This window comes from Oryzias latipes, chromosome 15, assembly GCF_002234675.1.
Source record: "Oryzias latipes chromosome 15, ASM223467v1".
NCBI classification, from domain to species: domain Eukaryota; kingdom Metazoa; phylum Chordata; class Actinopteri; order Beloniformes; family Adrianichthyidae; genus Oryzias; species Oryzias latipes.
The window spans coordinates 27,423-42,350 of NC_019873.2; the positions used below are offsets into that span (position 1 = coordinate 27,423).

General features: G+C 43.3%; 1 long non-coding RNA gene across 1 annotated transcript; it reads right to left on the bottom strand.

Annotated features, from left to right (window-relative positions):
- Positions 1-5,403: 5,403 nt before the first annotated feature.
- LOC101168012 lies at positions 5,404-6,898 on the bottom strand. Its single transcript, XR_002288608.2, has 3 exons — positions 6,436-6,898; positions 6,204-6,299; positions 5,404-6,111 (listed from the first exon to the last, which is right to left on the bottom strand). It is a non-coding gene; the product is annotated as an uncharacterized LOC101168012 (long non-coding RNA).
- Positions 6,899-14,928: the final 8,030 nt, after the last annotated feature.

Here is a 14,928-nt window from a genome sequence, read left to right on the forward strand (position 1 = left end):
ACCAAACAGAAACTCTGAGCCATGTTGCTGCCAGCAACATATAAAAACGAGGATTGCTGTGCTTTTTAGCGGACTCAGATAATACGAGTGAAGCACGGTAGCGGCTAATAGGCTAATGCGCTTAGCATAGGCTATCAGCAAAGCGGGCCAAAGTTCTGCAGAACCTACCAGCAATATATTCTAGTTCAGCGACCTGATGGATCAGAAGGATCTGGACAACGCTCTGAAAAAAGGCTGACATCGTGGCGAGGAGTGTTTCCAGTTGTGTAAGAAGCCTGCCTGCAAAGGTGCAGCAGTCAGAGGCAGAGCAGACTGATATTATGTAAGCAAAGCACCTTTGTCACATTAAAGCAACTTTCCTTCATTCTGTCATGCTGCTTCATCATCACACTTTATTGTTTCTGGAAAAAGTCAGTGTGTCCCCCCCACCCTTTATTTTTGAACCACCATTCAGGCTCCTGCGCCGTTTAAAAGTACTGGAGAAGCTTTATTAAGCAATGTTGAAAACAAACAGCATTTTATTTCCCCAATAGAAACTGATTGGTTAAGGCACATTCATTCGTTGTTTTTTCTTATACTGAAAAATATTTTGTTGTGGAAATCAGACAATGTTGACTGTTCCCTTTCCATATTTTACCTTACCAAAATAAAAGCACTATGAATTTGCTTTGGTAAAGGCAACTTATATATGAGATACAGTTACAGTGCTTAACATTACGATCATTAAATAAACTGAATTTGACCATTGTATTAAAGTGGAAGACATTAAAATTCCGGTAGAGTTTTTTTCAAAGTCAATTTAAAAAAAAAGAAAGAAAGAAAATATGTTTTGGTAAAATATCGGGATTCTTATCGTATTGCGGGGTACGTATCGGGATACGTATCGTATCGCCAGACTCTTGCCAATACACACCCCTAGCCCAGAGGGTGGCGAGTTGGAAGAATTGGATCGGGCACAGGTGGTACAGGCTGCGATGTACTCGCGCACATCCTTTTGTATGGATGGCCTGAAAAAAACGTTTGCGCAGCAAGGCGAGAGTCCTGTGGACACCAGCATGGCAAGAGATACGAAAGGGTTTGACCCCAAGTTAAAACATAAGACCTTAGAGAGTATATTACGAAAAAGGTTCCGGGAGGACATGGAGGATGATTAGGTTCTTCGCCCTGAGCTTGAAGAACACGAGTCTCGATCTCCCAGGTGAGTACGCCCACAATGCAAGTGGGAGGAATGATGTTTGTTTCTGTAGGAGCCTTCCAAAGAAGGTACACACTCGGGGGGTGTTTTCTGTGAGAAATTGAATCATGGTATTCAAATATGTTGGAAGTTCATGAAGTAGCCAATCTCTGAAAGAGTTCAGTTTGTGAAAACTAAAAAACTGTGTTTTGGATGCTTGAGAACAGGGCATCATTCAAAGAACTGTGAAGGAAGAAGCGTATGTGTTACATGCAAACATAAAACACCCAACATGTCTACATTAACATCGTGACAAACCGAACAGAAAGACAGAGCAAAAAGAGAGTAAGAACTAAAAGGAAAAGGAAAAATCAAGTGAGAGGATCAAGTTTGAACAGATCAACGAAACATCAAGCCACGCAACTTCAAATCGAGTGGTGCAAGATGTAAGCAGTCTATGTGCATCTACAGTTGTTCCAGTTTGGTTGTCAACCATAAGTGATCCAGAGAGTGAAATTCTTGTTTATGCACTCCTAGACAATCAAAGTGACACTACATTTATCTTGCAAGAAAAGGCAGAAATGCTCGAGTTACACAAAGAGGCAGTGCAGATAAAAATATCCACATTGGCATCAAGAAACACAGTCATTCCAAGCCATAGATTAACTGGTCTGCAAGTTAGAGGCTTCTATTCATCAAAGAGAATCCCTCTCCCAGTAACTTACTCAAGAGAGTTTATTCCTGCTAACCTGAGTCACATTCCTACACCCAAAACAGCTAGGGCGTGGCAACATCTCGAACATCTTGCTGAAGAGCTCGCTCCATTGATAGAGTGTGATGTTGGACTGCTCATAGGCTATAACTGTCCACAAGCCTTGCTACCCAGAGAAGTGGTGTCAGGAAATGACAATGAATCTTTCGCTCAAAGAACAGATCTGGGCTGGAGCATAGTTGGCTGTGTCAGTCCATGCTTCGACCATAATGATTCAATTGGAAACAGCCACAAGATTGTTGTGAGACAGGTGATCCCTGATCTTCAGCCAACTGCTACACTCACAAAAGAAGTTAGATTCATATGCCGAACTCAAGTCAAGGAGTTGATCACTCCACCAGATGTGATGAAAATGCTTGAGTCAGACTTTAACGAGAGAACTGCAGAAGAAGCTCAGCTCTCTCAAGAAGATCTCCGATTTATTTCAATCATGGAAGAAGAACTGAAAATGAAATCAAATGGTCACTGTGAGATGCCTCTCCCATTTAAGGAAGACAACCCAGGTCTGCCAGACAACAAAGGATGTGTAAATCATCGCCTCAAATGTCTGAAAAGGAGATTTGAGAGGGACAAGCAATATCATAAAGATTACACAAACTTCATGAATGAAATAATATCAAATGGGGAGTCCAGCCTGGTACATTCCTCACCATGGAGTGTATCATCCCCACAAACCAGGGAAGATGCGAGTGGTTTTTGATTACTCCGCTAAGTTTAAAGGCGTGTCATTAAATGACCACCTGCTCACTGGGCCAGAGTTAACAAACAGTCTGATAGGTGTTCTCTGCCGTTTTCACAAGGGACCAGTAGCAGTGATGTGTGACATTGAACGTATGTTCCATCAGTTTCATGTAAGAGCAGAACATCAGGATTACTTGAGATGTCTCTGGTGGGACAACGGAGAATTTCACACTGAGCCAACAGTCTACCGTATGCGAGTACACCTATTTGGAGCAGCCTCATCACCTGGTTGCGCAAACTATGGTCTTAAACACGTTGCAGCGCAGGGGCGTGGATTTCTTAGTGAAGCAGCCATTCGCTTCATTGAAAGAAATTTTTACGTGGATGATGGGCTGATGAGCGTTTCATCTGTGGATGAAGCAATAACATTGATCACACAAGCAAGACAGATCTGCAGTTCTGGCAGACTAAGGATCTACAAATTCATTTCAAACTGCCATGAAGTACTAGTTTCAATTCCCAAGGAAGACTGCGCTGAACCAACACAAAATCAAAACTTAGCTCTGGGTGAGCTACAAATGGAGAGAGTTCTTGGGATTAAATGGTGCATAGTCTCAGATCAGTTTAGATTCAAGGTTGAAGTGAATGAGCGACCACTCTCGAGAAGAGGAGTATTGTCAACTGTGGCATCTATCTTTGACCCACTTGGGTTTGTTGCACCATTCATTCTAGTTGGTAAACAGATACTTCAAGAGATGTGTCGCAACAACATCGGGTGGGATGAGCCACTGTCTGAAGATCTTCTCCCACGGTGGGAGTCCTGGCTCTTGGACTTGAAGAACCTAGCTGATATAAAAATTCAGAGATGCTATGTCCAGACAATTTTGGACAAGTTCAGCGTTATGAACTGCATCATTTCTCAGACGCAAGTGCTTCAGGGTATGGAGTCTGTTCCTACTTGAGAGCAATCAGCGTGTCACATCAAGTCCATTGCTCCCTGGTTATGGGTAAGGCCAGAGTGACACCTTCGAAGGTCACCACAATCTTAAGACTCGAGCTGTCAGCGGCCGTTGTTGCTGTGAGAACCAGTAACCTTCTCAGAAAGGAGTTGGATATTGAGACTCAAGACTTCTGGACTGATTCAAGGGTCGTCTTGGGATACATCAACAATGAAGCAAGACGATTCCACATATTTGTGGCAAACCGTGTTCAGGCCATTAAGCAGAGTTCAAATCCGATTCAGTGGATATATGTGACCTCTGAAGAAAACCCTGCTGATCACACATCAAGGGGCTGCACAGTCAAGGGGCTTGTTGCTTCCAATTGGTTTAGTGGACCAGATTTTCTTTGGTGTGAGAAGCTTCCCAGTGATGACATTAAGGTGGGAGACATAACAGTTGATGACCCAGAACTTGGAAAGGTCATTGTGCACAAAACTCTGACTGCAAAGGATTCATTGACAAGCCGCTTTTCAAAGTTTTCCAGTTGGAGAAGGTTAGTCAAAGGCATTGCTAGACTCAGGCGGTGTGTCAGAGAGTTCAAGGGTTTGTCATTAAGAAACAATGTAGCTTCAAGTCTGGAAGAGAGAAAAGAAGCAGAACTTGCTATCATAAGCATTGTTCAACAAGAAACATTCCCTGAAGAAATCCAAAACCTCCAACACAAAGGAGAGATGACAACAGAAGACAGGATTAACAGGCTGCATACACAGAATCCCTTCTTGGATGAACAAAGAGTAATGAGAGTGGGAGGTCGGCTGAAACATTCCACCCTGCATCCATACATCAAGCATCCGGCAATTTTGCCAAAAAGCAGCCACATTTCAAAGTTGTTGATTGAACACTATCATCAACAATTACAACACCAGGGTCGTGGCATAACAATGAATGAACTTCAATCAAATGGCATCTGGATACTTGGATGTAGTCACGCAGTGTCTTCCTTCATCTACAAGTGTGTCAAATGTAGAAGGTTAAGAAGAAGTGCTGAAGTACAAAAAATGGCAGACTTACCTCATGATCGAGTAGAAACAACGCCTCATTTTACTTATTGTGGAATGGATTGTATTGGCCCGTTTTACATAAAGGAAGGAAGGAAAGAACTGAAGCGTTATGGTCTGCTATTCACTTGCTTATGCTCTCGTGCTGTTCACATAGAAGTACTGGATGACATGACTGCTGATTCTTTTATCAATGCCTTGCGAGCCTTCATTGCCATTCGTGGAAATGTGCGTCAACTTCGGTCTGATCAGGGTGCTAACTTTGTGGGTGCAAAGCGTGAGCTTCAGCAGACTTAAAACTCAGCAGTCATTCATGAAGTTTCTTTAACTGTGGAGAGAGGTGGAGATTTGAGCAGGATAAAATGGCAACTGGTGTTGGAGGTGGTCTTACGCGGCAGGGAGACTCTTTCTGCTTGTCTTTCTTTAAGTCGGACGTCAGATCGTAAGGCAGCTGTAACTAAATCTTCGAACGAGTGAGCTTGAGGCTGTGAACATAGGTGATCTTTAATAACTTCATTTAATGACTGGTAGAACACCCCTTTTAATGCCTTATCAGGCCATCCTGCTTGAACTGCCAGTATACGGAAATCAATAATGTGATCGTTCACAGAAAGGTTACTTTGTTTAAGGTTAAGAAGACGGTGAGTAATTTCGTCCTCCTTACGTGGCTGGTCGAAAACCAATTTCAATTCGGCTAGAAAGTCATCAAAAGCTAAATGAGAAATAGGATGGGAGCATAGGTAAGCTTGAGCCCACTGCATAGCTCTGCCTCTGAGGGAATAAACAACCAGGGTAATTTTACTGTGATTAGTCTGATAATACCTTGGTGCTTGTTGAAGGATTAGATGACATTGCCAGAGGAAACCTCCACAAGCATCGACGTCACCGAAGAAGGGTTCCGGCTGCAGGCGGAAGTTTTCCTGTGACGAGGCGGAAGTTGGGATCGCCATTGTCTTCTCTGGGCGGAAGTGGAGCTGTAGGCTGAGATTTCCTTGTAGACGCTAGGCTGGTTAATTCTATTATGGCTTGAGTGATCCCGTCAACTCTGTGGGAAATGTCCCGTTGGGCAGCAGCCATTTGAGCAAAGGTGTCGACCTGACGATCCAAGAGAATGCCCTGCTCGGTCACCGTGAAACGTAAACATTTTGGGTCAGCTGGGTCTTATGAATGGCCAGTTCCTTCCGTCACAATAGGGGGAGCGACAAACAGACCCAGGTGCTGGAACCCGGAAAGATCACGCACGTCTTTTAGTGAGAATTAAAGGATTTATTCTCCAGGAGTATTGGAGTAACTTGTGATGCGGCGGCTGAGGCAAAGGAGATGGAATGTGGACCAATCGGTGAGTACTGTCTCAGAGTATGGAGACGAAGCGAGGAGTCTTGGCTTGAGGCTGAGTCGTGGAGTTGTGGCTTGACTGGAGGGCAGGAATTCACGCATTACCGGACAGATGTTGGAAGGGTGGACCCAGGTTGGCAGGGACAGATCCTGTAGACAAGGAGGTAAACTGGAATACATGATTGAGAGAGGATGTATATTCAGGTTATGATCATGTGAGATCATAAGACTGAATACTGCACCGTAGAGGGCAACGAACTGGTGATGAATGCTGGTGAAGGACCATCTTATATGGAGCAGGGAGGCTTATGAGGAGGGTGCCAACATCTGGGTCCAATCTGGGGAGGAAGAGCAGAGAAGAGAGGGGGGAAGGAGAAGAATCCTGGAGGTACCATGACACTGCTGGTGAATTGGATCTTTTCAGGCAATCTCTGATGTAGTGGCCTGGCTGACCACAGTAAATGCACAGACCACCTCTCATGCGTCTCCATCGCTCTGCAGGGGTTAGACGTCCTGATCCCAGCTGCATGGACTGCAGCATGACTTTACAAGGGAAGGATTGGAATCTTGACGGGGAGTACAGGTGCTGGAACGGAGTGGTGGAGCACCCACAGGAAACAGCGGACAAAGGCTTGTGTTCCTCCATTGCTCTTGACCCTGTTCTCTCATCCTCCGATCAATGTGCATGGCCAGATCCAGGAACGAAGAAGCAAGTGGAGTGAGGAGAATGATTTAATTTAGACAAAGGTTCCACTCCAAACATAAGAAGACATGTTTTAGCCGAGCCAAGAACATGGGTACCAACAGAGATTTACACTGCAACACAGAGTGCAGAAGCAGGTGTGCTTAAATAGAATAAACAACTTAACTAAAGTGCAGGCAGCTGTGCGCACTCCAGGAATGACAGGAGAGGGGGCGGAGCTCTCCAGAAGTCAGAGCCAACCTGCACAAAAACAAAAAAGAAAACTGATGGAATGACAGAAACACGTTCTCTTAAACAAGTAGCCATTAAGGTGGAAAGAGAATGGTGCCACTCTGGTTCAGAATACCTGGAAACATAGTCTCTTAAATTGTAAAAAAGTTCTGTGTACAGCTAGAAACCAGTACTATTCCACCTTAATATCCGAGAATGGAAATAATCCAAGATTTATTTTTAGTACAATTGCTAGATAAACTCGAAGTCAGAGCTCAGAAGAACCACATATTCCTGCTACTCTCTGCTCTAAAGATTTTCATACATTTTTTGATAGTAAAATCTCAAATATTAGACATAAATTGAATCAGGTTATTCCTATCAGCCCGGAGCAGGCTGAAGCGGTAGAAGTGAGTGCATACGTTAAAACTTCTGTAACATTAGACTGCTTCACTGCTGTGGATCAACGGGGTCCCACAGGGCTCAGTTCTAGGTCCCATCCTGTTTATGATTTACATGCTACCTTTAGGAAACATAATCAGTAAACAGCGTTAATTTTCACTGTTATGCGGACGTTACGCAGTTGTTCCTATCAACTTAGCTAGCAGCGTGCCCTAAACATTCTTTAAAAAGTCTTCAGCTTGTTCAGAATGTAGCAGAAAGATAGTTAGCAGGAACTTACAGACAAGTTACAGTTTCATAAGTTTACTCAACTAAGATAGTCGCCAGCTCAGTGCTCTGTTTGCCTGTGTGCAGTGTTGACTGATTTACCTATTTTATGGAATATCTGACTGTGTTTCCGCACTCAATAGTTTGTCAAGGAGGGACCGCCTTTACTCTTTCAAGAATGCGTTTCCACTGATAAAGAAGCATCTAACTGATCTTTTTAACCTTCTTGAAGTGGCAACCTGTTTAAACAGCAATGTGGATTAACTGTGTGTGGCTGGTACTCCTCTGGTTCATCCTGTGGGTTGCTCGCCACCCAGAGAAAGCCCTGTTCCAGCACCCTGCCTCTGAGGCTGATCTCTTTTCTTGTTTGGACAATTTGGTTTTGTAACAAGTTGTTGATTCTCCCTCTCATTCAGAAAGGACACATTCTAGACTTAATCTGTTGCTCAGGTATAATATCTATGAACTGTAGATCAAACTTCATTCCTTTTTTTCCGACCATATGCTTGTTACATTTAATGTCAATCTATTTCTTTCCAAAAACAACCCTTTACACAGTATCAGTAAAAGGTTGCCAAATTGAAAGACTACACCAAAAACAGACTAACTATCCACAAAGATATGTACACACAAGACATTCCTCACTACAAAGACTGCATCTCCAAAACCAAACCTGCCTACTACTCCAATCTAATCAATTCAAATAAAGAAAATTCAAAGATTCTTTTCTCTCTTATCTCTAACATCACCAAACCTCTTGGCTCCCTTCCATCACACATTCAACAGATTTCAACAACACCATGACTTCATTTTTCAGCACAAAACATCCACCTTATCCATCAACAGCTTACCTCCTAAACCTCGTTTTCTTCATTTACCTTACCCACAGTTAGTCAAATCTCTACACTAATTAAAAAATCCAAACCTTCCACCTGCCAGCATGACCTACTGTCCACTATCCTTGTTAAAGTCACAGCTCTCTTTTTTTGTCCTCTCATCACCAACATAATCCCTGCTTTTCTCACCTCTGGAATTGTTCCCTATTCTCTGAAAACTGCTGCTGTGCCTCCCATCCTTAAAAAACCAGGTTCAGATCCTACAGACTTCAATAATTTCCGTCCCATTTTAAACCTTCCATCCATTAAAAAATATTTCCAATTGGTTTTCCATCCACTTCATAGTACTGAAATTGCTCTTCTAAAAATCACTTATGACCTTCTACTCTCTGCTGACTATGGTTTATTATCCATCCCCCTTTTGCTTGATCTTAGTCTCCTGGTTGCATTCCTACCTGTCTGACCATATTCAACTGAAATCTTTCATTTCTCATTCAGTCCCTGTCACAACTGGTGTTCCTCTTCATCATCTGCCTTCTCCCGCTTGGCCATATTTTCCAGAAACACCCATCCATTTCCATTGCTATGCGGATTACCCCCAGCTCTATTTGCCAGCCAACCCCATTTCACAATGCCTTCATTAGCGCTGCTGGTTGACTGCATCAATGAAGTCAAATCCTGGTTCACCTCAAACTTTTAAAAACTCAATAGCAATAAAAATGAACTTCTGAAAGGCACCAAATCCACCCCTTCAGCAAGATCAATCACTTCTCTCTCTCCATCGACAGCTCCACCATCTATCCCTCCCCTCAGGTAAAGCTTTTGGGTGTCATCCTCGACAGTAGTCTTTCTTTCACTTCTCACAAAAACAACATCACCCGTTCTGCCTACTTCCATCTATGTAACATACAACGCCTCCTTCCCTCTCTCCTCAGTCCAATGCTGTACTCGTACACAGCCACGTTACTTCCCGCCTGGACTACAGTAACTCTCTTCTGTTTGGTCTCCCACAAAAAACTCTCCGTAGACTTCAACTGGTTCCGAACTCACTGCTCGTATATCACACGCACTCCCTCCATGAACCACATCACATGCACTCCTTCAACAGCTTCACTGGCTCCCTATCCTATACCGCATTCAATACAAAATCTTGCTCTAGGCATTGGAAGCCTTTCACCACTTTGCACCTCCATATCTCTCTGTCCTCCTTCATATCACCAGACCTGCTCGCTCTCTCCGCTTCTCCTCCTGTATCCAGTATTATGGCCCCTCCGCCCATCTTGTCACCATGGGGAGCAAGGTATTCAGTTGCTCTGTTCCCCGGCTTTGGAACTCACTCCCCCCTGCCCTTTGCAGCACTGACACACTCCCACATTTCAAATCAAAACTAAAAACCCATCTCTTCCATATGGCCTATTCACTGTAACAATAACTTTTCATGTTTTATATATATATTTATAAAATGTGTATGTATTTAAATTGTTAATGTTTTAACTGCTCATTGTATTTTATAGACATATACAGTACAGACCACAGGTTTGGACACACTTTCTCATTCAAAGAGTTTTCTTTATTTTCATGACTATGACAATTGTAGATTCACACTGAAAGCATCAAAACTACGGTCTGCTGGGTTAGCCTGTTGAACACGGCTCTAGTAGTCCTTGGTATGACTCCAGTCTCTTTCTATCATAGCGTCTATCATCCGCGTCACTTGAAAAAAAAAGGTGTGTCACCCTGTCACCTGGCTGTCATTTGTCAGCTGGTCCCGTTCATCCAATGGGATGACCACAAATGTCAACTTGAATTACAACCTGTTAAATAAATTCACATGTTTTCAAGCTTGCTGTCATGGATAGAAACAGGTATTTTTGGTGGTAACCATTACACACTGTCTAGTGGGTCTAGATGACCCAACTCCCAATGTTAAAGTCCTTAGGATAGCACAAGGGTTACCCAATGATGCATGATGTTGGACTATGGAAGTAAGCCTAAGAGCCATGAGAAGTCTCCCTTTTCAAGTTTGCTGACAAGAGATCTTCGAGTAGGGGGTAAGTTCGAAATGTGCTGCGTGACAAAGTAAGGCAAACTCCAAGTTCTTCCCATACCCCTATGGCTTCTCCCAATCCCTCCAATTGTATGGACACTTGGAGGGGTAGGGTTGTTTGAAATTTCTAAGGGTCTTCCGTGTCGTGTCACGCTAAGAAGGAGAAGCGCTTTTCTTGACGTGGATGTGCTTTGATGCAACAGGAGTTTACGTGTAATGACTTTTTGTTTTAGCATGATATTTTTAAAGCTATAAAACCGATGTTATGTACTTTCTGAGGCTTTCCGCGACTATTGATGACGTCTTGGAGTTTAAGTAAGATCTGAATTTGAAGAAACTATTTTTCTATAACTCGTTTGGAGGGGTAAATGTAGGGGTATGGAGAAGCCATAGGGAAAGAATTTGGATTCAGTCTTTGCTTGAAAGCTTACAGCTAAAAACCCGTAGAGGTGGATCCAGCCAAAGTCCATGCCATCACAACCTATCCGGTTCCCAATGATCTCAAAAGTCTCCAGAGATTTTTGGGGCTGGTAGGTTAGTACCATAAATTTATAGCTCGGCTGTCTGACATTACAGCACCCCTCAACAACCTCAAAAAGAAAGATGTCCCTTGGATATGGTCTGCCGAGTGTCAGATGGCTTTTCAACGTCTCAAGGATCTGCTCCGCTCACCACCTGTTCTTGCGCAACCTCAATTACACCTGGGGTTCCAAGTCAGCGGTGATGCGAGCGATGTCGGTTTGGGTGGTGTCCTGACACAATCCGTGGAGGGAAAGGAGGTCGTCATCTATGCCTCAAGAGCACTCCGTGGACCAGAGCTCCGCTATTCCACATCAGAAAAAGAGTGCCTGGCAGTGGTGTGGGCTGTAGAGAAGTGGAGACATTACCTGGAGGGAGACACCTTCGACGTCTTCACTGATCATAGTGCCCTAGCCTGGGCCTTCAACTGCCCAAAGACAACATCTCGGCTGACCAGATGGACACTGCGGCTTCATGCTTTCTCCTTCCGTGTACATTACCGAAAGGGATGCTCCAACATCGTCCCTGACACACTTTCCCGGGCTGTCGACCAGAACAACCATCCATCGGCAGAAGGTTGTGTGGCACTTGCTTCTGTAAAGTCATACTGGTCGGACCTGCCAACATCATTGCAGGAAGTAGAGAAAGCCCAAGAAAAAGACCCATTGTGCCAGCAACTCCTCCTCATCAGCGAGCCAACTCATGGTCGTATTTACTATAAGCTCCAGCAGGGTGTGCTTTGCCGCTGTGTGCCATCCAAATATATTGGATACAATTACCAGATGGTTGTTCCAGCAGTCCTCATTCCTGAATTCCTCTCATACTACCATGCTTTTCTCAGCCTAAAGGCCTGATTCAATCCATCCAAAATCGTTAAAATATGATGACATCCATTAAAAGTCAAGATATTGGTATTTTTGCTTTATGTATCCACTTTATTCTACTTGATAATTTTGACAATTAGTAGTTATTGTATCCAGAAAGAAGAGAACTACCGTGCAGCGCATGTCATCCTCTATTGGGACTCGGAGCAAGATGTCCAGTAATACTAAGTTAGCTGCTGAAATTGCAGAAATGAAGGAATCTCTGAACTTCTTGTCAAGGGACATCAGTGAAGTGGTAAAAAATCAGAAAACACTGACAGGTCTCATGGAAAAAGAGATCCAGGAGCTAAAGGCTATCATCCAACAAAAGGATCTAAGGATTGAAATCCTGGAGCAAAAGGTGGATGACTTGGAGCAGAATTCCAGAGCAGATGACCTTCTGCTCAGAGGGCTAGAGACCAGACATCAAAGTTATGCCCGGGCTGCTGGCCCAAAAAGTGATCAAGAAGGTGAAGATGCACCATCTGAGGAGCAGCACACCCTGGAGCAACAAGTGATCCACTATATGAGAAGTAAAGACATTCATCTGGATAGTCGACACATCTCAGCATGCCACACTCTGCCAAGTAAGGATAAAAAAAAGAAGCCTGCGATCATTATAAGATTTGTGAGCAGAAAGCACAAGGTGGAAATCCTAAAGGAGGCAAAGAAACTGAAAGGCACTGGAGTTTATTTAAATGAGCACTTGACCAAGAAAAACTCAGAAATTGCTTGGACATGTCGTATCCTGAAAAAGCAACATAAAATACAAGCCACCTGGACCAGGAATGGAAAAGTGTTCATAAAACTGTATGGATCACCAGAGCAAACTAAAGTGGTGACAGTGAGACAACTGAAAGACCTGGATCAGTACAAATGAAAAACTCTAAAGTTCTATTTTTTTGAGACTCTACTGACAGAATCAGACTGTGGACTATTCTGTAGAGAGCAGGACTTCATTTTCAGCACAAATGACTGACCTTATTTTACATATTGTATTGAAGTGTGGGGAAATACATATGAAACTAATATAAGGCCCTTAATTATATTACAGAAGAGAGCTATTCGAATTATTCACAAAGCTAATTTTAGAGATCACACAAATGAACTTTTTATTAAGTCAGGCTTATTAAAACTTAAAAATATAATTGAATTACAGACCTTATTAGTTATGTTTAAAGCCAGAAACAGAGATTTACCAGAAGACCTACAAAAGCTTTTTATTTTTACCACAGGAGATGAAAATCATAGGAGAAAATTTGATTTCAAACAACAGATTGCTCGAACAACATTAAAGCAAAAGTGTTTGTCTATAGCAGGGGTAAAAATGTGGAATTCCCAGGAGAATCAATTACAAAGTTGTCAAAATATTATTCAATTTAAACGGATGTATAAAGCTAAACAAATTAGTTTGTACAAATTTGACTGTTGAATGGAATTTTTGGAATGTATTTTGTTAAATGAATGGAACGTATTTACTGTGTAGTGGAACTGTATATTGTGAAATCTGAGCACAGGTGATGGTGTGAGAAATGTAAATGCAATGTTTAAAAGGGAGCAGACAATTATAAGAATTGTGTTCTTCAATTCTGCTCCCTTCTAATAATGAAAATGTTCAATATGTAAGAGAAACATGTAAACATTTGAACATCAATTTTCATGAAAGAAACAAATAAATAAATGAATGAAAATGAAAAAATGAACCATAACAGTCCTTTTGGAGGTCATTTGGGTCGCATAAGGAAACTCCTCAAACTCCTGGATGTGGCCTGGTGGCCAGACATAAGAAAGGACGTTTGGACACATGTGAGATGTTGCCAGAAATGCCAACAATACAAGTCATCCAATGAAAAGCCTGCTGGTTTGCTCTAATCAACTGATGTCAAGATACCTGGTGAAATGATTGGTGTGGATTTTATGGGACCTTTTCCATCCAGCAAATCCCAGAACTCAGTACTAATGGTGGTTGTGGACTATTACAGCAAATGGGTGGAACTGTTTGCTCTGTGGGATGCCAAGACACCAAAAGTATGCCGCATCCTTAAGGACGAAATCTTCACCCGCTGGGGTGTCCCAGTATACCTAGTTTCTGACCGTTGCGCACAGTTCACCAGTCAGCTCTTGACACAGTTATGTTCCTCTTGGGGCGTTACACAGAAACTCACCACTGCATATCACCCGCAAACAAACCAAACAGAATGTGTGAACAGGACTTTATAGACCATGCTGGCATCATATGTGGAGGACCATCATCGAGACTGGGACCGGTGGCTGCCTGAATTCCGTCTCGCCATCAACACTGCAGTGCACGAAACCACTGGTGTGACCCCTGCTGTGTTGGCTCTTGGACGTAGCGGGACCCTTAGAACGTCTTATTCGCCAGACACCCACTCCTGACACACCTGCATACAACACACTACACACACATGCACACCTCATTAAAGAGGTGGAAAGGCACGTTGGGGTGGCCAAGTCTAGACAAGCCAGGTACTACAATGCCCGCCGCAAAGATGTACAGTTTGTGGTCGGGGACCTGATCTGGATGCGGTCACATCCACTGTCTAAAGCCTCCACAAAGTTCTCTGCCAAATTAGCACCCAAATGGGAAGGGCCTGTGAGGGTAGAGAAGAAATTTGGACCCGTCAATTACCAAGTTCGTTGGTTGACTGGCAAGACAAAACTAGATACGGTGAACCTGAAACCCTTTTATGATCCTGATGAGCCGCTGGCCGGGGGGGGGGGGGGGGTGTGTGCAATGGTTACCTCCAAAAATATGTTTCTATCCATGACAGCAAGCTTGAAAACATGTGAATTTATTTAACAGGTTGTAATTCAAATTGACACACCTTTTTTTTTTAAAGTGACGCGGGTGCGCAAAAGAAAAAGACACCTTATGGCAGACCAGGAGTGCGGAGGAGCAAGCAAGTCTCGTACTAGATTACCTTTCTCGCTACGTTTTGGATTACCCCAGACATTACAATTCCTGGCGGAGTATTGTTTCCCAAAAGGCTCGGATCGTTCCTGTACGAGGATCAGCGGCTGGCTCTTTGACAGGTGGAATTGCGTTCCAGCGAGTGAGGCGGAGCGGCCTCCCACCAAACGCGTGAGACTGTCGAACAG